This window comes from Pseudorca crassidens, chromosome 1 (genome assembly GCF_039906515.1).
Source record: "Pseudorca crassidens isolate mPseCra1 chromosome 1, mPseCra1.hap1, whole genome shotgun sequence".
NCBI lineage: Eukaryota > Metazoa > Chordata > Mammalia > Artiodactyla > Delphinidae > Pseudorca > Pseudorca crassidens.
In genome coordinates, this window is record NC_090296.1 from 70,544,813 (window position 1) to 70,566,947 (window position 22,135).

Consider the following 22,135-nt stretch of genomic DNA (forward strand, 5'->3'; position numbering starts at 1 on the left):
TAAGTCAGAGAAAGACAAATGTCATATGATATTGCTTATATGTGGAATCTAAAAAAAATGGTACAAAGGAACTTATTTACAAAGCAGAAATAGAGTCACAGATGTAGAAAACAAACCTATGGTTCCAGGGGGAGAAAGGGGGGATAAATTGGGAGATTAGGGATTGACATATACAAACTACTATATTTTAAACAGATAACTAATAAGGACCTACTGTATAGCACAGGGAACTCTACTCAATACTCTGTACTGACCTATATTGGAAAAGAATCTAAAAAGAAAAAAAAAGTGGACATATGTATATGTATAACTGATTCACTTTGTTGTACACCTGAAACTAACAGAACATTGTACATCAATTATATCCCAATTAAAAATAATAATAATAAAATTTGAAAAGTATGGAAAAGTAGGTTTAACAAAATTAGCATGTATGTTCTCATCATCTAGAGAAAAAAGCATAATTCACTTTTAAGTGATTAATACCAGAAGATATAACTTATTGTATAAAGCTACTCAAAACTATCATCCTTAGGTACAAATATGAAAGTGTCACACCCAATCCTGAGCTCTTTAATAACCTTATTTGTACAAAGGAATAAAATATAATATTTGGCTTAAAATCAAGGCTATGAATGAGTTGCCGATAAACTATGCCCCTAATCCTAATGCCCACTCCATTTTTCATGCAACCCTCACACTAGTCAAATGTTTCCCAAAGTACATCCCTTGAGACATTCCATGAAATAAAAGTGCTGTGGTCAAATTAGGTCTTCAATATTCAAAAGGTCTTAACCATTTTTAGATGTAACTTAATAAAGAAGGATGTTTTATAGAGTAGAACGTAGCATTTCTCAAGCTTATGTATTCACTTGACCTGCTTTTCATGTTACATCCAAGGAACAAATTTTGCAAAACCACATACATTTCTCCAAATTTCCCATATCTATGTTGTAAAAATGTAAAAGAAATGTCTTATTAAAATTATGCTCAGATAGCTCAGGCATGCTTATTTTTCTGAATTAAGGTTGGTAAGATCATATCCAAACAGGAGCCACAGTCAAGATGGGAGGTAGGAAGGTAGTCATCATATAGTGAATCTACCATTTTACAGGGTTGGTCCTTAAAACATTGATTAGAAACTTGTTGTTGTCAATAGATCAATAGGAAGTTATCTCTCAATGGTGTATAACCATAAATCTTGCTCATAGGAGTAATAAAAACAGAATTCTAATTTATTAATTGGAATAAACTTATTCATTTTCTGTGATAGTTCTCCTGTGTACCAGAATGTGTGTGTACGTGATATCGTAGCTAGCATATCCCCCGCCTTGGATAGACCCACTCAGAAAGTCAATATAGAAGTAGAATGCTAATTTAATCATTTACAAAGATAATGCAACACGGAAAACATTTGTTAAAAATATAAATGATCAATCCTAACACATATCTATAAGAAAATCCAAGCCATAATAAGAAGAGGGAATGGATCTGTACCAAAAAAGATGAATTAAATTGAGTATCTAATGATAGTATGTTGGTGAATTGACTCTAAATAGAAATGATATATTATTCAAAAGTTTTTTTTGGTTACAAATTAAAACAGTCTTAATCTAGTTTAAGTGTTGTTGTATTTTAAACAATATATCGGCTCATGTAAATCAGAAATCCAAAGGATAAAAGTAGCTTCAAGAATAGCTTGATCCAGAAATTCAAACAAATTTAACAAGCTGAGAGAGATCACACAACTCAGTCAACTTAACACAAGTAGTCAGCAGGAAAGATGAGAGGCACCTCCAGGTCATTAGATATCTTGCCTTGTCCTTTCTTTTGAATATTTCCCTGTCTTTTATTTTTGAGGGGCTTCCCATTAATGAAAGCATATTTATATATACCATTTCATTAGGACAGCATAATATGCAGACTACACAATGCTAATTGTAATATTTTCTAATACCTGATATTTATAGAATACCAGGCACCAGTACGCTATTTTATCCATTTTCCGTGGCGGAAATGCCACTGAATTTGCAAAGACGTTATTTTAAGAGGATGAAGTTGGTATTTCTGGCACCACAAAATTTTTAACTTTTTATATCTCTGAATTGTCTAAAACCAAAAGTTGTCTCTAGTCCTATTTCAGGAGTCGTGAATTACTGAACAAAGAGCACAACATGAATTGCCAAAAGAAAGGTGTGAGGGTCTCAAGAAAATTCAAAACCAATCAATATATAAAATTTTTTTTTTTCTGAATTGCCCCACAGTAAGACACACAAAATATAGATTGCTCTGTTTGTACACAGACAAAGCCTTTCCTAAGCACCATCTTTTCTTTCAAGGAATAAATACATAATGATTTGGAGGAGGGGAGAAGAGGAAGAGTCAATATTCTTAAAACTCAGTTTAACCTGTCAAATCTACTTCAATCTGCATGATATTTTGTGTCCAGTGGGAACAAACAAAATGTAGCAAGATAAGTGTACATTAAAAGAATTCTGACCTCCATAATCAAAACCCTTTTTAGAAAAAGCAATTGTCTTTTATTGTTTGTTCTCTTTGAGTAAATAATACATAAATTACAATCTGAGCTACAAAGAGAACAGTCTCAATGCTGATTTGAAATTCAGCAAACGCACCAGACTATGCTTTCAGGTGGCAAAAGCTCCAGGGTTCCCTGGCTTCTTTTGTGTTCCTAGGCTTGTAGAGGGCTAGGAGCTGACAGATGCTTATCAAACATTCATGTAAACACTGCTATCAAAGCTGTACTCTCCAGCTCTGCCTTCACACAAGAGGGTCAGAATGGAACATCATTAATGCTGGGCCAAAGATAGAAATGTCATGCCACGAGGTTTGTAATGCAAGAGAGCGCCTACACTGCTGTTCTAAGATGCAGCACACAAATTGTTAACTTTGCTGACATGAAAGACCAATACAGAGGCAATGTTTAAAACATTGCTGACTGTTTATTTAAGCATGAATTCTGTTAGGTATTTTCATCTCTGTTTTCTCAAGTTAAAATAGAGTTTGGGCCTTTTGTTTTTGTTTTTATCTGACAAGATATGGAAACTGTAAGGTCCGTTAGCCCGGGTGAAAGGAGGCCCGGGGGGCGGGGGGGTAAGAGAAAACATCGACCAGTATGAGGTAGGAGAGGCATTGGGACATAACGACCTCACCTGTTCTGGGAATCAACAAGAGACTCTAACTTCCTGCCCAGAAAACAATGGGGCTGACGGGAAGGGAAAATGGGCTTACACCCCACAACACACCAACCAACACCTGGCCCTGCTGTATCCTCACCAAATAAGGAATTACCCTGTATAGCAAACCACTTCCTCCCCTTGCAAGCCGCCTTCTGCTTTTACCCCAATAAAAATTCCCCTCATCCAGTACTGGACGCGACTTCTCTGGCCCCCTTCTCTCGGACCAGTGAACCTCGCCCGGGAGCGCTCCCTCATAAAGCTCACTTGAAGCTTTCCTTTGTTTCGCGGGGCCGTTTGTTAAGATCCGACCTTACAGAAACATGGCTCAAATCTGAGAACTACACAACAATGGCTTCATAAACAAACTATGGCCGTGACTTAACTACTATGGTAGCAATAATACAGGAGGCAGAAAGTTTAAAGTCTGGGATTACTTACCACATCTTGAAGGACCCCTTTCCTCCTTCAGTTTCTGCAGGTCTACAGGCCTGTCGCCTTCCTCATGTGCCTGGGTCACACTACTTTGGGGAATGACTCCTTGCCAAGTGATAGGCCATAACGTCATAATCTGCAGAGAAACCTTACTCTTTCACCCCCGAGACCTAGGAGGTGGGTTTCCTCCACTTTGAGTGCAGGTCCTAATTTTCACCTGAGAAAAATTTTTGCAATTACCAGCTTCACATACGTAATGGCTTACCTTTGGTTTACTAGGGTGAATCAGATGTTCTCCCAATTGCCCATAACTGCATTCGGGTGGCAGTTTCCAAAGTGTGGTCTCCTGCACTAGCATCATCTGGGTAGTTGTGAGAAATGTAAAATTCTGGGCCTATCGAAGACAAAAAAGAAAAAAGTAAGGAGACTGGTTTTACTCAAACCATTGCAATAGGGCAAAACTGAAAATAGAAGATCTGAGTGTCTCAGCAGGTCGGTTTTGCCTTAGACTTCTGTAGTGAGAAGAAAACAAGTTGCAGGAGGAGTGACTTACATTGTGATTGTTTTGCAATCAGGGGATGTCTCAGTCAGCTGAAAGGGAGTTTATCTCAGCAAATAGCTCTTTTCAGGGAAACAAACAGTTCTACTCCAGGAGACTAAGAACAGAAAGGTGGAGGGTCTGTGTTTGGCTTTGTCACAAGTAAACAGGAGTCATCTGCAAATCTATGTGAGTTATGAGAAAGTGTGGGCATTGAGTCTTTCTAAGTCATTTGGAAAAGAGTGGTTCTTGGAGAGGACGCATTTCTCAAAACACAGAATGGTGGGGGAAGTTTGGGAAACAAAAGTTTGGGGGTATTTCTTAACCATCGCTGTTTTCCGGGAGCACAGGGCTCACCTAATATTCTATATTTGCAGACTCTACCCTGGACCCACTGAATCTGAAACTCCGGGACTGTGATGCAGCATCTGTGGTTTAACAAGCCATCCAGGTGATTCTCATGCACAATCAAGTTTGAGAACGCAACATTAGGCTTTGCCTCCAAAACCTGCTTCCCTGTCTCTCTGGCCTGTTTCAATACTTTGCAGATGATTCTTTTCACCTGCTCTTTTACCTGTGTGGACAAAGATTATCACCTGCCATATCAGTAAATAAAGGATGTTGCAACCATCAAGTCATCAGCCACTGCAGTCTCTCCCACCCCACCCGAACAGTGCACCCTGAAGGGAATTCAAGATGGTGAAAAACAAGGATACTGGCCCTAGACAGTTAAGATGCATATCTAAGGAATAATTTCAATGGGCTCAAACTCTTGCATCTTCCAATACCTAGAAAAGCACTAAAATCATCAACTTGAGACGTCTGTTTTTTGTGATTAGCAGTAATCTTTTGATGTTCTGCTACATGTTTGTTTGTTTGTTTTTTCCCAGCAACAACTCCTATATATCCTCACTCCTCACTAACCTCTTTGGAACATTTCCTCAGAGCTATCTGAGAGCCTGTCTCCCAGGCTATAGTCCTCATTGAGGTCCCCTAACAAAACAATTTGCTACTTTTAGGTTGTGTGTTTTTCTTCAGTGGACACCTTCTACTTGCAGTCCTGCCTTAACTATAAATGGGTTCCAGTCCCCTACAATCCACTGTGTAGATCCCAAGACCTCATCATAATTGTTCAGAGAACCTTTTTCCTGACACTGCTAATACTTCTGTGTTCTGTCTTCCTCTTTAGTTACAACTGTTAACAGACAACCATTAGGTAGTGGTATTTTCCCAGCCTTCTCTATATTCAAGTCAGATTCATAAAAACAAGCAAACATACAAACTCCCAATGGATTTAGTAATTGAGGTATTGCCTGTGACTTCAAACATTGCTGCATAAAATGTTTGAAGCTAAATGGTTGAATTGTGTTCCCAAAATGCTATATACCACTTACAGATATTTGAGCTTATTCAAAGATATGAATATATGAATACAGTATATATAGTGAATATATTATATATATACATATATATATATGTATATATATACTATAATTAGTTTTTGTTTTATGAGCATACCATGAAATAGGCATCTCAGCCTCGATGATCTGTTTTGGGTTGTTGGCTAAAAATAAAATGAATAATACATTAAGAATGATTATAGTCCATACTTTTAGCCTCATTTTTCCTCTCCTCTATCCTTGTCTACATTCCTTCCTGCAAAGGGCACTGTTCTATTTCCAATTATGATATAACATACTTCTATTTATTTCAGTTGATTTTCATAAAATATACCCATTGCCTCTGGGCCTCTGAATCTATGCACAAAATACAATTCAACATTTTAACTGAACACAAACGTCTTATTTCTTTGCAATGGAGAAAGTCAGCTTTGTGCTCTCCTCTAGGGAATGGTACAACAAGATGGTGGGCATTTCTAAAATCTCTGTGTTTGTTTGTAATCCTATGGTTTATTGTGACTCCTAAGCCTAATGCAGATAGTTTTGCTCAATGGACCAAATCTATTTCTATTACTCCAACTGATATGGGAAAGCATTTAGGATTTGTTTTGCTTTGAAACAAGAAAGTATATTTCTTCTTTATTCAGGAAAGAGAAATATGAAACATTGATATTAATTCAAAATTGCATCTCTTTCAGAAACTACAATTTGATCATATACTGACTTAGAGATCATGTATAGACATAATGTTTTCAGTTTGGGGAAGTCCAGGCATGATGACAGGGTCTGTAACAAAAAAGATGAAATACAACTAAATATGAAAAAAAAAGACAAACATAAGCCCGTTACTGGTTAGAAAGTTTGAGTCAGGATATTAGAAAAATATTCTAATAATTTTAAATAGTGACTTGGCTATTGCTACCTAAGTAGGTTGCCATTTTACTGAAAGTGGAAATAAGTGTTTTGTTATCTTGAGTTTGTACTCTCACTCTTGGAGCCAAACAATCTCAATTCTTTTAGTTGTTTCCTCTGATATTTGTCTCCTTAGCTCTATATAATGGCTGTAGAATGCTATCTCTTGGTTCATCAAATTTTCTACTGAATTCCTTTCACTATGTTTGAGGTTTCTATTCTTAAACCCTGTGTTTCCCCATTCCATTATCCTACTGTAGTTATAACTATTAGCTATTAGTTAAATAGCCAATGTTACATTAATCTTTATATGTGACTAATAGTTGCAACTGAAATAAGAATTATAATTTGATTTTTTGTTTTCTTATACACTTTTCTCAACTTTTGTTTCATTTCTTTTATTTGCTTCCCTTTTTCCTCACCTCTTCCTCTTCTTCCTGCTCCAACAGACCTGTCAATAAACTATCAATATATTTTCCAAATACTGTATCTTATCATTAACCCTCTCTTCCCTGTCCCAGGAACTGTCCTCCCATAGCTCCTGGTCCTTCTCCCATCTTTACAAGTTCCTCTCTAGTCTTATTTTATAGACGTCATTTCACGCTTCTCTTCACCAGTCTCCTGGTTAGACCCCATTTTTCCAGGACCCTCTGTCAATCTTGGTCTTACTCATTGTGTGACACACATCCTCTACTCATTTCTAAGGTAGAATGCACACAGGTAACGTTTGTGAGATTATATGTTGTTCTAAAAGACTTAAAGGTTCTTTCTATGGCAGGATAATACAACATAATGATACTTGAAACAGAGGAAAGACAAAAGTGTTTGTTACTTATAGCTCTGAGAAGAAGGCTGCCAGGCAGGGCCACACGCAAAGGGTTGCATCTGGTAACAGGATACCAAGTTGCAGCTTTTGCGGGGCAGTTTATGTACAGCATGCAGGGTGAGTTTAACGAAATTTTACAGGTTCCCTGTGGATTGGATAATTTCGATAATTTCTCAGGCGCCAGAGCATAGGAGCTGTGGCTAGTTGTCAGGTACCTGGCCCTGGGGCAATTACAACAGATGCACAGTGGCCCCAGGGTGTGAGAACTAGATAAGGAAAGTGTTTGGGGTGTGGAGTTAATCAGCTGCTCCCCAAAAGAGGAAGTAATCAGCCTCTAGCCAGAAAAACACACAATACAAAAATGTTAATGAATTATTACCCTTCATATGCCTTTTCTCATTCACAGCCTCCTTCTTCTCTCCCAAAGTATCTACTCTCTTGACTATTTCAGTAATGCCTGTATTTCTTAGATTTTACTACATACATGTGCATTCTTTGACATTATAGGTTAGTCTTGCCCAAGCTTAAATTCAATATGTATTTCAAGTTTCTTAAAATCTACAGGTTCTCCCTGTATTCCTTTTTCTTCTTAGAATTCATGTGCTAAAACCCAGGCCATTTGACCTGTAGAGTTCCACAGTCTATATTTTGCTGATCTCATTTTTATTTTCATAGTGCACTTTGATGTGTTTTTCTGTTCTGTCACCTGCAAATAGTCAGCTAGATCCAGAGCTTTGATCATACTCAGGTTTAATAACTTTGGCAAGATTATAGGTGGCATTGCATGGTATCATCAGGAAGTGCATGATTCTTAATTTTTGCTATTTTGAGTCATCCTGGTTCTTTTCACACATCACTTTTCCATTCGACCAGCATTCCACACATTTTTTGTCTTTTATCTTTATTTTGATTCTGCCTAATGCTGAACGCCTTTCTTTAGTACAAGATGCCATGGGATTAATAATGAAATAGAAAATTGTTTTTCAAGAATGAGGTATTCATAGAAGAGGTATCATTTGAGATGAGAGTTCATCAATAGACAAAAATGAACCAGATGGAGCAGGGAAAAGATTTCAAGCAGCAGGAATGGCATTATCAATGATTCAGAAATATGAGAAGGTGAGGCAAGAAATCTCAGTAGAATTAGAGCAACATAAGAGGCTGAAGATGATATTGGACATGTGCGCATGGGCCATCTAATAAAGACCTGCATATGTCATGAAACAAAACAGTGCTTTTCAAATGTCCCTGGCACTATACTGTAAGGGCAGGGGAGAGTGGAAGCAGGTGAAGGTAGGAGGAGAGGAGGTACACTCAAAATAAGAAGGGGTAGAGGGAGGTAAAGATAAAGGGAGGTAAGCTCTCAGAACTCTCCTTCAAGAATAAAGGTTCCATGGGGCAGTATGTCACTGGTTAAGAGCTAGGCTCCTGAGTTCCATAGCTTGCTGGAAATATGTCCTTGCAGAATTTTATTTCTTCATCAGGAAATTCACCTGTAGCCCAGTGAAGGGAGTGTTTCAAACACTCACTAAATGACTATAAATATGCAAACAAAAAACATAAACTCCCCTCCCCAGCAGCTCCTCCCCCATTTTCCCTCTCCCACTGTTCCCCCTGCAGCTCCTCCCTCCTCCTCACTTCCTTTCTCCCCTCCCCCTCCTCAGCTGCTCCCTGCCCCTGCCATGCTGTTCTGTTACCTTGTTTATAACATGAGCAAAACAGTAGTAGCTAACATAAAGAAATTTTTTAATAAATAGGACTGTGTAAAACCCATCATCCACATGGTAAGCCTGATGTAAATCTTGAATTTGTAATCACCTTTACAAATTTTACACTGCATTTCGTATATATTGGTGTAATTTCAATATTATAACAATATATTTCTCCACAAATACTAAATAGCAATCAAACAACAACAAAACCCCTGACACGCAATAGCTGTGTATCCTTTGGTTTCAAGTGCCTCTTGATCCACTTTAGGGTGTATGGTAACTCAGTTTGAGAAACATAGAAATAAAGAGGGATTAACATATTTTAAGAACAAGGTATATTCGACAATAAGTAGGCATGAAAAAGAACAAATTATTAAAGTATGTGGAAAATATGGGTAGGGGTGGAAAGAAGAAACTTAGGGTAATCCACAAATGGAATGATTTGAGACTGAACTGAGGTAGTGGCAATAGGGCTGGTGATGAAGGAATGGAAACAAGAGGTCTGGAAGTCAGCATTAGGTAGCCAGGAAGCTGATGTATGCAAGTACAGGAAAAGTTCCAAGGTTCTTTGTAGTAAGCATATTTTTAGACATAACCAAAGAAATTGGCCACCCTTTATATTCATCTTGGTGTTCAAATATAAATTAAAAGCAGATGCCCCGGAAGAGGATAAGGATTTCCCTCACCTCCATTGGCTACACATTTTCACCAGTCTCTATTGTGCAGGTTTGGTAGCTAAGCAAGGATTGTGCTGGTATTAATTTAATGCAATTAAACCTGTAGGTATCCAGAGTTAAGTCTTGGGGACATGTGCTTCCTTGTTTCTTTGACTCAAAAGTTCCATGTTGAAAAACTCACTGCAGGTGTTAGAAATACTTGAACCATTCAGCTATCAAGTCATGACTTAAACCTAACTTACTCACTGCCTTTCTATTCCTCCGAAAAGGTATTTAATCTAGTAAACATATGATAGTAAAGAGTTGAATAGGAAAGTAGAATATATTGGAATTTACTCCAGAAAGGGTCATGAAGTACCCATATGTGTTGACGTGAGAAACTGTAAGCATTCTGAGAATCTTAAAGTCCAATGTCATTACTAAGATACAGAAGGGAAATAACATATATGCTTCTGACACTTATAAATTACCCCAACTAACATCCCTTCTTAGCATCATCACACATGGGGTATAATGAGACAGTAGCATAAAGAGGCAGTATTTCTAGGAAGGGCCTCAGTCCCTTCCCCATTTTAAAGAAGAATGGATTGTTCCTTTTAACATCCATTCCCTGTCCATAGGGCTTACAGCTTTGCAAGGTAGGATAAATATGTTTGTAGTGAAGGATGAAGGTCATAATATGTTAAGTGCTGAAACACTGAAGTAAATTATTTTTTTCTCTTACAAGTAGAATTGAATTGAGAACTAATAAAAAATACTATCAGTAAATTATAGGCAAAAAGGCTCATGTGACACAAATTATTCTTCATTCAGGCATACCAAGTTTTACGTTTTCCATACGCAAGAGGGTTGTTACTTTCCTTCTTAAATAAATGAAAATTATTTATAATTTTGTAATTTAGGAAAATCACATTCATTTGCCATCAAGCTTCTATAGTTTACCAGCTGCTACTTGCATTGTATAATATTAGACATCTTTGCCCCTTTTCAGATTTTTGCTCTTGCCAGGGCTTCACAAGAATAATATATTATTACTCTTAATTAGCAGTGCCAATTAGATGTTTTGCTTTAATTTTCATATAAAAATAGCTAGATTTCTGTAGTATATTATAAACCATGGTATTTTACAATATTGATTTTTTTAATAATTACTTCTTATGTTTTTTTTTTTTTCCCTAAAAAATGTCTGGGTTTCACAGAAATATAACCAAGCATTTATTTTCCAATAAAAGCTGCTTTGTGCCTCCCTTTAAAACTATAAAGTTTGTGTTTAGGAGGTAGAGTTATCTAACAGGCCAAATAGCCTAAGATCTGTCCTGCAGGCTAGATGTAAACCAAAAAATATTTCATGCCCTCTTTCCTCACAGTTTTTTTTCCTTTCCATATCAGCTCCTTTCAAGGGAAGAGACTTTCTGGATGTAGGTTTAATGGGTTTAATATTTTCTTTTTTTTTTCCCCCAGCTCTATTATCAAATGTAAGTTTTATAAGCAGGGTTGGCCCTGCAGATCTGTCCAATGTGAATTCTAAAAGATGGAAGTCAAAATCTCTTCTAGGTAAAAAGTTTTAGTTAGATTCTTAAATCGAGCTTTTCTTTTTTTCAAAAATTGAAAAAAAAAGCACAACTTTTATTAGATAAAATAGTTAATTAAATTAAGCAGCAGGCTAAAGGCCAAATAATAAAAGATACAATAGAACATTAAAAAAACCCACTAATTGTTTCCTTATTTATTCATATATTCAACAAATATTAGTTAGGTATTTTATTAGGCATTTTGTGAGGCTATCAATATAATGAATAGATGTGATCCTAGAATTCAAGGAGCTTACAGTGTGTGATAGAGACAGAAAATAGAGAGATAAACCTGAAAATAAATAAAAAATAACAAACAGAGATAAATGAGAAAAAATTTTTTAAATGCATTAACTATATTTTTGTATTTTCTCTATTCTGGTTTCAATAATATCTGGGGCCTTACTGACCCAGGAGGGACTACCCCTCCCAGGGTTACCTAATTGCTAGAATTAGTAAATGGCTTGCCTGGGAGCATGCCTTTAATATGTAAACCAACCAATCAGGAGCCATTATCCCCAGTCACCTCCTTTTATGGAGCTCTCACAATCCGGGAACTATTCTCCTCCCCTAATTACTCCAGGGCCAGGGATTGGACATTTAGGGACCACTCCTACATTGCAGAGCCCACCAAAATTACTAAAATTATCCAATCCTAAATCTACTTAGCTGCACTACCTTGCCTAGCCCAGTCCTTCCCATGAAAACCACAATAAAGGCACCGGCCAGCACCTTCTCTTTCTCTGCCTGCTCATCATGTCTCTGTGCTTCCCCATGTGGCCCTGTATAGTGTGCGTGCTTATTGTTTGTATATATGTGAGTGTAATGAAAACTTCCGTCAGTGACAATCATGTCTTTGTCTGCACGTCTTACCATACCTGAAAAAAAAAAATCTTGGGTATCATTAAAATGAAATCACAAGTGACTATTTAAAATCAATATTGTCTATTTTATCTAAGAAAATAATTTCCTTGTAAAACAATTTTTAAAATGTTTAAAAAATAGAAATCCAGAAAAGGCTTGTGACCAACAAAGAAAACAAACCACCACCAGTCAAAAATCTTCTACAAAACCTGGTTTCCCCCTTCTAATACTATTCCCAGATGCTTCTATAAGCTATTTCTATCAAACTTGCAAGAAAAATAACCCACAGAGAATAAGAAGATAGAAAAAGAGCCTCAACTTATTTTATGAGGCTTGTATAACAATTCATATAGGAACTATATAAGAAAGAAAAATATCACTTAATAATGTAGATGTAAAAATCCCAAATAAAATAATAGCAAATATAATTTAGCTATGCAGATTATTAGCAAGTTTTCTAGATATACAGTAGCTCTAAGAAAATCAGAAACTGTAAGTTTTACAATATGCCATAAACAATAGCAACAATTACATAAGTTACTTAAGAGAAAGCTTGAAATATGTGAAATAATTATGTAAAGAAAATCTTAACATTGAATCAAACATCAACTTAAGACATAAAAGGATACCTAAATCAATCAAAGTAACAATTCTTCAACATATAAAGATGGAAATTCTCCCCCAAATAATCTATAAACTCCTTGCAATTCCAAGCAATTTGAATCACTGATACAAAACTTTAGAGGTAAAAGGAAAGGGTAAAAATGATAGAGACAACTTCTCAATAATAATTTCAAGCAGAGATTATCATTGCCAGATAGAAACACTTAGTAAAAGAAGGGGAAGTGAAAATATATTTAGTATAAGATTAAGTATCAGAATTTTGTTTTTCTGTCTTGACCAACACTAATTAAGAAGAATAAATTTAACTCAGTTAATTTTTTAAAAAATCCATATTCTAAAAGTAACCACAATTAAAGTAAGATGAAACGCAACAGATATTTGAGACCCATATAATTGACAAAGACTTAGTATCTAGGTTATATTAAAAACATTCTACAAAATATTATGAAATAATAAACACTTAGATTGGAACATTTATCAGTAAAATGTTTTAAAAGGTAATTCACAGAAAGAAACCCAAATGGACAACCAGACATATTAGTAATCAGGGAAATATAGATTAAAGCAACCATAAGATTCCACTTCATACCCACCAGAGTGGCAAAAAAATAAATGTCTAATAAACCCAAGTAGTGGACAGGATGTAGGAAATAGGAACTGTCATATACTACCAACAGGAATCTAAATTGGTACAATTACTTCATAGAATAATTGGTAAAACCTATTAAAATTGAAGAAATGATCCCAAAATTGGTCAATTATACAATTAACTTTCAGTCTAGAGAAATTCTTGCACATATGCAAAAAGAGTCATCTGCACATCTGCAAAGATCTTTACTCCTAAGCTATGATAGTAAGGAAGGGGAAACCACCTAGCCTCAATAGGTGAGTGGATAAAGAGATGTTTTTCCTACAAAGAAATATTATACAACAGTTTGAAAAATCCACATATATAAAGATTGTCAGTTTTTAAAAAACATAATGTAAAGTGAAAAAAAAGGTACGTATATGTGTCATATGCCCAAAACAGTAGTATTTTTATGGATAAACATTGGAGTCATAAGAGTTTTCACATAGGGAAGGTGACAAGGATAAGGAGACGTAGACTTTACCAGTGAAGAGAGGTTAGTTCTATTGTACAGAGTAAAACAACTCCCAACTTTTAGTGTCTTAACAACAAGAGCTACTACCCACTGTGGATCAGTAGAAGAGAGAGAATATTTCTGCTCATGCTACTTACTCAGGGACTCAAGCTGAATTGAGCAGCTACCATCTAGAATGTCACTATTCACTGTGCCAGAGGGAAAGAGAGATTACATGCACAATTAAATTAACACGTCCAGAAGTGACATACATCGATGAAACTCACAATTTTTTGACCAGAATTACGCACATGACTCCATCAAACAAGGAGGAAGCCAGGAAGTGCAATTATACTGAAGTTTCAGAGGGATCAGATATTTGGTGAATAGCACAAATAACCACCAAGTAGGAATTAAACTTTACCTTTATTTGTACATTTTTATTTTTAAAAAGAGGGAGGGAGGGAGAGAGAGGGAGAAAAAATGTAGCAAAAATGGCAAAATGTTAACCTTTGTTAATTTGGTATATAGATGTGTAATATAATATTTTCTGGACATTTCTGTGTATTTTAAATGTTTAATACTAATTTTAAAGAGATATATACTATATGTGAAAATAAAAGGAGAGTTTGGGGTATTTTGAAATAGATTAAAAGAGTGGAACCTAATTTAAATGCTGGAAAGAATCATGGAAGTCCTGCCAGAGAAAGTGACATTTAAAATAAAAAGTGGACGATGAATGGGCTGTACAGGTAAAGAATTAGGGGTAGACTATTCTAGGTATTGAAAACATCAGCTATGGAAACCTCGATGTAGGAAAGCACTGTGCTTATTTAGGTAACGAAAGTGGTCAAATTCATTCATTAATTCAAATATATCTATCAGGTATCTACTATATGATGAATATTATTCTTTATACTGGAATCTCTCTGAAGATAAATCTATGAGACACAGTAAATTATAGAAAAATTGTCCTTCATATTGCAAAGGTACATCTGATACAGACAGGGGTTTGTATTTTATTTGAAGTGTAACAAAGATCTATGGAATAGATATAAACAGGGGTTTTAATGATCTCATTTTCACTTTCCAAATACCTACCTTGTTGATATATGGAGAATGGTTTTAAATGGGCCAAGAAAACAAGCAGGAAGACCAAGCTGAGGACTATAAGTCTGGATGGAGAGATGGTGATTAGAATTAGAGTAGATACCATAGAGATGTATCAACAGGATTAGAAGTGAAAAATACCAATTTGAAATTCTCTAAATGTTGAGTCATGGGCATCATACTTTCCATTAATTATTTAAACATGTATTAGATATAAAAAATAAAGGAGAAAAATATCAAGACTAGTCTGCAGGTTTGTGACTTGAGGATAGATAGATGATAGATAAAATATATATGACAGATAAATACCATCAAGAGAGATGGTGAAAGCTGGAGGAAAACATAAACTGATTTTTTTGTTTGGTTTTTGTTTTTGAGATAATAAATTTAAAAATACTGTTAAATATTGAAAGTGATAAGTCAGAGAGAAAGGTACATGACCCAGAGTCCAAAAGAGCAATCAAGGCTTGAGCAATAATTTGATAGTTGATTTATACATAATTTTTGAAATGAGGATGGATGAGATTGCATAGATTTTTCTCTTTAAAGTTAGTAACTGAGGTATGATTTCCGTAAAATAGAGTGTACACACTATACAGTTTGCCCAATTTTGAAAAATATATTCACTATTATGAACAATAGTCAGATTAAGATATAAAACATTTCCATCATCCAGAATTTTTCTCTCATACCCCATTCCCACTCAGTCCCCCATGCCTCATTCTAGACAACCATTGATCTGATTCTACTACTATAGTTTTGCTGTTATATGGTCCATATAGAGTAATTCATAGAGTATATGCTCTTTTTTGCACTGTTGTTTTATTCACTTAATATTTTTATCCATGTTGTTGCACACAGGCATTCATTCCTGTTTATTGCTGAGTTATACTCCATTGTATGAATATGCTGCAATTTAAAAAATCTTACTACCTGTTGATACACACTCCAGTTATGTCCAGTTCGGGCTATCATAAGTAAAATTGCTACATACAATTTTATACAAATTTTACTGTGAATATTTATGGTGAATAAGTTCACTTAAATTTCTTTTTTCTTGTGTGTCTCTAGTGTGTGTGTGACCTGTATGAAAGAAACAGAAAGAAACACCCAAAGAGTCCAGGATATCATCCTGTAATTTTTCCAAGAAATAATAGTTATAGCTTTTACTTTTAGGTCTATGACCCATTTCAAATTAATTTGCTGCATATGATGTGAGGTAAAGATCAAAGTTCATTTTTTTCCTCCATAATTTCATCTACTTTTTCTAGCAGCATTTGTTGAAGATTCCGCCTTGAATTACCATAGTGCTTTTGATGAAAATTCATTGATCATATATGTGTGGATCTATTTTTAGATTTTATTTTGTTCCAGTTATCTATGTTTAACATAATGTTATGTTCATTTCTGTACCTTTATAGAAAGTTCTAAGATCAGACAATATATGCACAGCAACATGCATTGTTCAGAATTATACTTTTTAACTCCAAAATTTCCATTAGTTTATGTTTCTATTTCTCTATTAAAATACTTCCTTTGTAGAGGCATTGACATTATACTTTCCTTTAACTTTTTAAACATTATTTTCTTTAGCTTTTAAATATGTATACATGTATATATATCTGTATATATCTGTGTACATATATAAAATAGCTGCTTTACAGTCTTTGCTGCATGTGGGCCTACTGAAAAACAGGTTTTGTTGACCTTTCCTGAGTATATATTACACTTTCCTCTTTCCTGGCATAGCTCATGATTTTTGTTTTTTGAAAACTGGACACTTAGATAATATGCTTAGATAATATATTTTAGCAACTTTGGAGTCTGACTGATTTCCCCCATGAGATTTGCTGTTGTTTATTATTTACTGATTTTCCTGTAATCTGTAAAATCTGTCTCCACAACAGTATGTGGCTATTTGTGTCTCTGCTCAGTTTTATACATTTATTCTTTTTTTAAGTTTTTGATCCTGGCATTTTGCGGGTCATTCTTTAGTCTGCATTGCTTAGTGGTAAAGTAATGATTCATCAGAAGCTGTGCTCAAGCTAGCTGGGGAGTGCCTTCAAAATGCCTGGTAGTTTTCAGATCTGCCAGGCTTTTCTCTCGGCCCTTTTGCAACTCCTTTGCATATGTGAACAGTCTCCTATTAATCCAGGGATGTGTGTTTATCTTGAACTCCCTCTAGTAGCCTGCATAGGCATGCGCAAGGTGGCCAGTAATGTGTGGAGACCTTATATAAGGCCATTTCATTTTCAAAATTTCCCTGTTAAAATTCTTGCTTGTTCACTGATTCCTTGCTTGTTTTAACCAGAACTGTGACCTCAGACCATAAGAGCTGCTGATCTTTTCCATTCACTTGCCTCTAAGATTGCTACTTTTACCAACATGACCATCAGTTTTTCTGCCTTCTACTCCAAATTAAGTGAGTCACCTCTGGCACTGAAGCTGAGGGTTTCTGTGTCTTTTTTCATCCTGGTAGAACTACAGCCCTACTGGACTGAATGAATGGGAGTAGCCTCAGGCAAGTATGCCACAGACTTCCATTGTTCTTATTCAAAGTTCAGTAAGTTTTCAAGAATGCATTTGTATTTGGTCAATTTCTAAAGCACTTAAATGTTTGTTTTTTGACAATTTTGTCCAGCATTTACATTTGGTTTTGGGTAACGAATGGGGTTTGCCAACCTTCTCATATCACCACATTGAGGGTTCTACTTCTCTCATAGTAAAATCGGATCAAACAACCGAAGAGATATCTAAAAATAGGTGTTCCAGTAATAAAAATAACACTAACATTTTTATAGATTATATTTTTGAACTGAATTAAAACAGCACTGTGAAGTAATTTCTCTTATTTTATAAAGAAAACTCTGTAAGTAATGTACAGAGCAGACTAGGAAGAGGGCCAGAACTAGATATATAAATCCATTCCTCTTTTTTCAAAGTTCATCTCTAACGAACACAACATCCAATGTTATAGCATGACTGTAGAATTCTTAGCCGGCTAATCTTACATTAAGCCTCAAACTATTGTGCTTAAATTCGGACTATCCCAGTAGAACTGGGCACTTAATCATTTATATAGTGACCAATATGGTAGTGCTATATTTCCTAGTAAAAGTAGAAAAAAATCTTGAAATATAGCCTTTGAGCTTCATGTTTGAGCTTCATGTCATCGAGAATAATTTCCATTCACTCTATTGACCAGAAACTCCTTTCAATAGCCAGATAAATGTGAATTTTCCCAGGTAAGAGTACAGCTTATCTGTCTTACTTACATTGGTCCAAGCACAATTTAAGATGTCATTTCTATTGTATGTAATCTGAAATTCAATGCTACCTTTAATATGTGATGGTAGATTTTCAGCATAAACATATTAATAACAGATTGTTCATGGTAGGTTATTCTTAGTGATTCTTTGTAATTTTTTTTTGATTCTTTGTATTTTAAAAATTATAAGAGAGATGTAAGTTTAGTGAATTTCAGAAATCAAAATTAAAATTTTATTTTAATAAAATTAGTTTACATGTCACTGGGTATAAGTGAGTTATAATCAAATGTCTGTGGACCAAGGATAAGTTCAAAATTTTGCTCAACCAGCAGTTAAGAAAAGAATAGAAACTTTTACTTTGCGGCATATTTATAAATTTGTTTTTAGAGTTTCCATAATTAAGAAGGAAAAACTAGTTCAGTTCACTTAACCTAAACTCTTCATGATTCATCAGCAGCTGATCAAATTTATGCAAAAGAGAAAAGCCACATTTGGATGGCATTGAATTAAGGGTATTAACCGATAATTTAAAATCTAGACTACATATATATAAGAATATACAAAAAAGGCATATTTCTCATCCACCCACCAATAATTATATATGAAAATATTATGCTGACATGGCTTTTGCAAAATGTCTCAGCATTTTAGGAATACATAAAAATTTGCTGACATGGTCAAACTAAAAATTCGCTAATTTTTGTATTAATTATCCACCCAAAGTCTTTTCACTTTCTGTCTGTCATACACATATATTTTAATATAAAACACAATTGATTAAAAGGTATAGAGATACACTTTATACTAAATGAAGTTTAGCTGTAATAAGTTTCCACATCCCAGAATATTAATAAAATTATTTATCTCTTTGTAACTAACCTTGTAATCAGAGGAAAAGTACTTTTACTTTTATCTATGTAATTAGAGTTAAATAATGGGTTAAATCAAATAACTGTGATCCAATAATTTTATCTGCTTAGGGGTGGCAGTTCCTTCTTTATTTTTTAAGTGGGATAACGCATGAAAATGTCTTTCGGAGGTGCTGCAAGTAGCAACACTTTAACAAAACCTGTCCTTAATAGAAACCCACTGGTTATATAGAAAAACAGACATTATATAATAGTAAACGTATTGTTCAAATTGGTAAAATAATAATATAATAATATCAGACACTGAAAGAGTACTTTCCATGGGTCAAGCACTCTACTAAGCATCTACCTCTACTCACTCATTTAAGCCTTTAGTCAATATCGTAATTAATACAGCAATTACTATTTTTATTCACATTTTAATGATGACAAAATGGAGACACAGAAGGGTCACACAACTAGCAATTGCCAGAAAGAGGATTCAAACCCAGACAATTTACCTCCATTGTCTATGCTCCACTACAGTGCACAGTATTTATATACATTTTATTATCTCTTCAAATAATAAGATAAATTATGTTATCAAGAAATAAATTTCTATTAATAGTGCACAATTTCTTCTTATTTCTCTTGGGATTGATATCAGAAGAGCCTATATCACAGTTGAAGCTCCTGGGGAAATACGTGCGGAGAAGGGGGATGGAGGAAATATTAATTAATTTTTGATTCTGTGGAATTAAATGATAAATGCTTACATCAAATTCTCTATGCTGTAAGGTGGAGGAGCAAGACAAAGACGGAAGTAATTAAAGCTTTTTCACAGGCAGGTAAATTGGCTCCTCTCTCCCTATCTTATATCAAATAATTAAGTCTTGCATATATAAAAAATGTAAGACTAAAATTCATGGAAAAAGACCAAGAGGGAGGAAAAACTCTCTCATAAAAATGTAATAGGATAACCATGATCTTTTATTCCAATATATATTGTCTTTCTCAATAAGGAAATATGTCTTGATGTTTGACACATAAGGCAATTCCCTGGGTTCAAAATCAATCATCTTTTTTTTTTCTAAGAATCTGATAAAGACAAAAAATGTTAAATTATAATTGCAAGAAATCCTCTGTGGATTTTTGCCATGAAATAATCATGAATGATCTGCTTTGAAGCAGAACATAGGAGAAAATGAGCATCATCATAAATAGTAAGAAATATTTTAAATCTTTTTATTTTTGACCACTTAAAAAATTATAGACCTTCTATTTTGATATATGCATTCAGAATGGCAATACTTAATTATACACTTTCCTCTAGAAAGCTGTAAAATTGATGCATATAAACATCTTTTAAGAAAAATCAATGGATCTAATGTCAAAGGGAATGAAATTTCAATGCATGAGACCTTTCATCTTTCCAGTAGAATTGGCTCTAATGATGTCTACTTAACAGCATAGAAATTTTGTGATTAATGAAAAATATTTGTAATGCCAGATAATCTTCCATTAGATAAAATAAAAATATTAAAATCAGAGTGAAAATTAGAGACATAAAAATGAAGCTAGATTGGAATGTTATTTATTATACTGACTTTTGATAATATTTCTAAGAAATTAACACTGTTAATCTCACCACAGTTTATTTCCTACATCTTTGTTTTCTCTGAATGTTTAAGCCAACTTTGGGTTTATATATCTTCCTCCCTCCCTCCCTTCCTTCCCATCTGTATCTATCTATCCATCTACGATCTGCAAGGATTAAATTTATGTATCAACTTGACTGGGCCACAAGGTGTTCAGCAATTTGGTCAAACATTATTCTGGGTGTTTCTGTGAAGGTGTTTTTGAATGAGTTTAAAATTTAAATGAGTGAATTGACTCCTGAGTAAATGACTGAGTACAGCAGATTGCCCTCCCTCATGTGAGTGGGCCTCATCCCATCAATTGAAGGCCTGAAGAGAACAAAAGGCTGATCTCCCACTGAATAAGAGGGAATTCCTCCTGCCTGACTGCCTTCTAGCCGTGCCATAGGTTTTTTTCCCTGCATTCAGAAATTCAGACTCAAACTGAAACACTGGTTTTTCCTTGGTCTCAGGCTTGCTGGCCTTTGGACTGGAACTACACCATTGGCTCTTCTGGTTCTCTAGCTTTAGGACTGTAGATCTTGGGGGCTTGTCAGCCTCCATAACTGCATGAGCCAGTTCCATACGTATATATATATGGAATCCTACTGGTGCTGATTCTCTGGAGAACCCTGACTAATCTGACTAATCTCCCTCTCTTTCTTTTATCTATACATACACATGTATGTATGGATGTGTGTGTGTGTGTGTGTTTCAAGTACGAATCACCGTGCATGTACAGGACTATTTAGAGAGACTAACCCTCCTGGCCTTTTTTAGTACAATTGAAAAGAGGAGTTTGAGGACATGTAAGAAAACTGCCTTTCCCTAAGTAAGAATAAACTTCAATTTGTCCATGATATATTGGCTAATTTCATTTTTTATTTCTTTTCTGGAGATTTAGACTGAAACCATTTGGATTAAGAACATTAGCTCTGAAGTCTGACAAACCTAGCTTTCAATTCAGGTCCTGAAATCTAGGTACTAACACTTAATGTCCTTGGATAAATTATCCACCTCACTAAGACTCAGTTTTCTCACCTATGAAATTTTGACAAAAAATAAACTTCTAAGGTGTTGGATACAGTGTCTTGTAACGGAAGATCTCAAGAAATGGCATTTTCAGTTATCAATTATCTCTATCTTACTGTGCATACCTGGCTACTTCGTGTAAGACCACAAAATCATAATAGAAAGTGTTCTGTTAGACATTTCATCCAGTGAGTTGTCAGATAACCTATTATATTATTTTTTGCTTCTGATTCTATATTATAATTGTATCAGAATTTTATTCTAAATCTCATTGTTTTAAGCTACCACAACTTAAAAAAAAATGATTTAATGTGCATTAGTGGCAATATATGACAAGCATACCAATGTATTGCCACTTTCTTCCTTTGTGTTCGAAAACCACATGTGGTTTGAGAAACAGA

The 22,135-nt window shown here is 34.9% G+C and overlaps 1 long non-coding RNA gene across 1 annotated transcript in view; it reads right to left on the bottom strand.

Annotated features, from left to right (window-relative positions):
* Positions 1 to 3,897: 3,897 nt before the first annotated feature.
* The window catches only part of LOC137228891 (uncharacterized), a 155,033-nt gene continuing 136,795 nt past the window's right edge, over positions 3,898 to 22,135 (bottom strand). Inside the window, exon 3 of the long non-coding RNA XR_010945404.1 lies at positions 3,898 to 4,026. This is a non-coding gene — a long non-coding RNA (uncharacterized lncRNA). The remainder of the gene's footprint in view (positions 4,027 to 22,135) is intronic.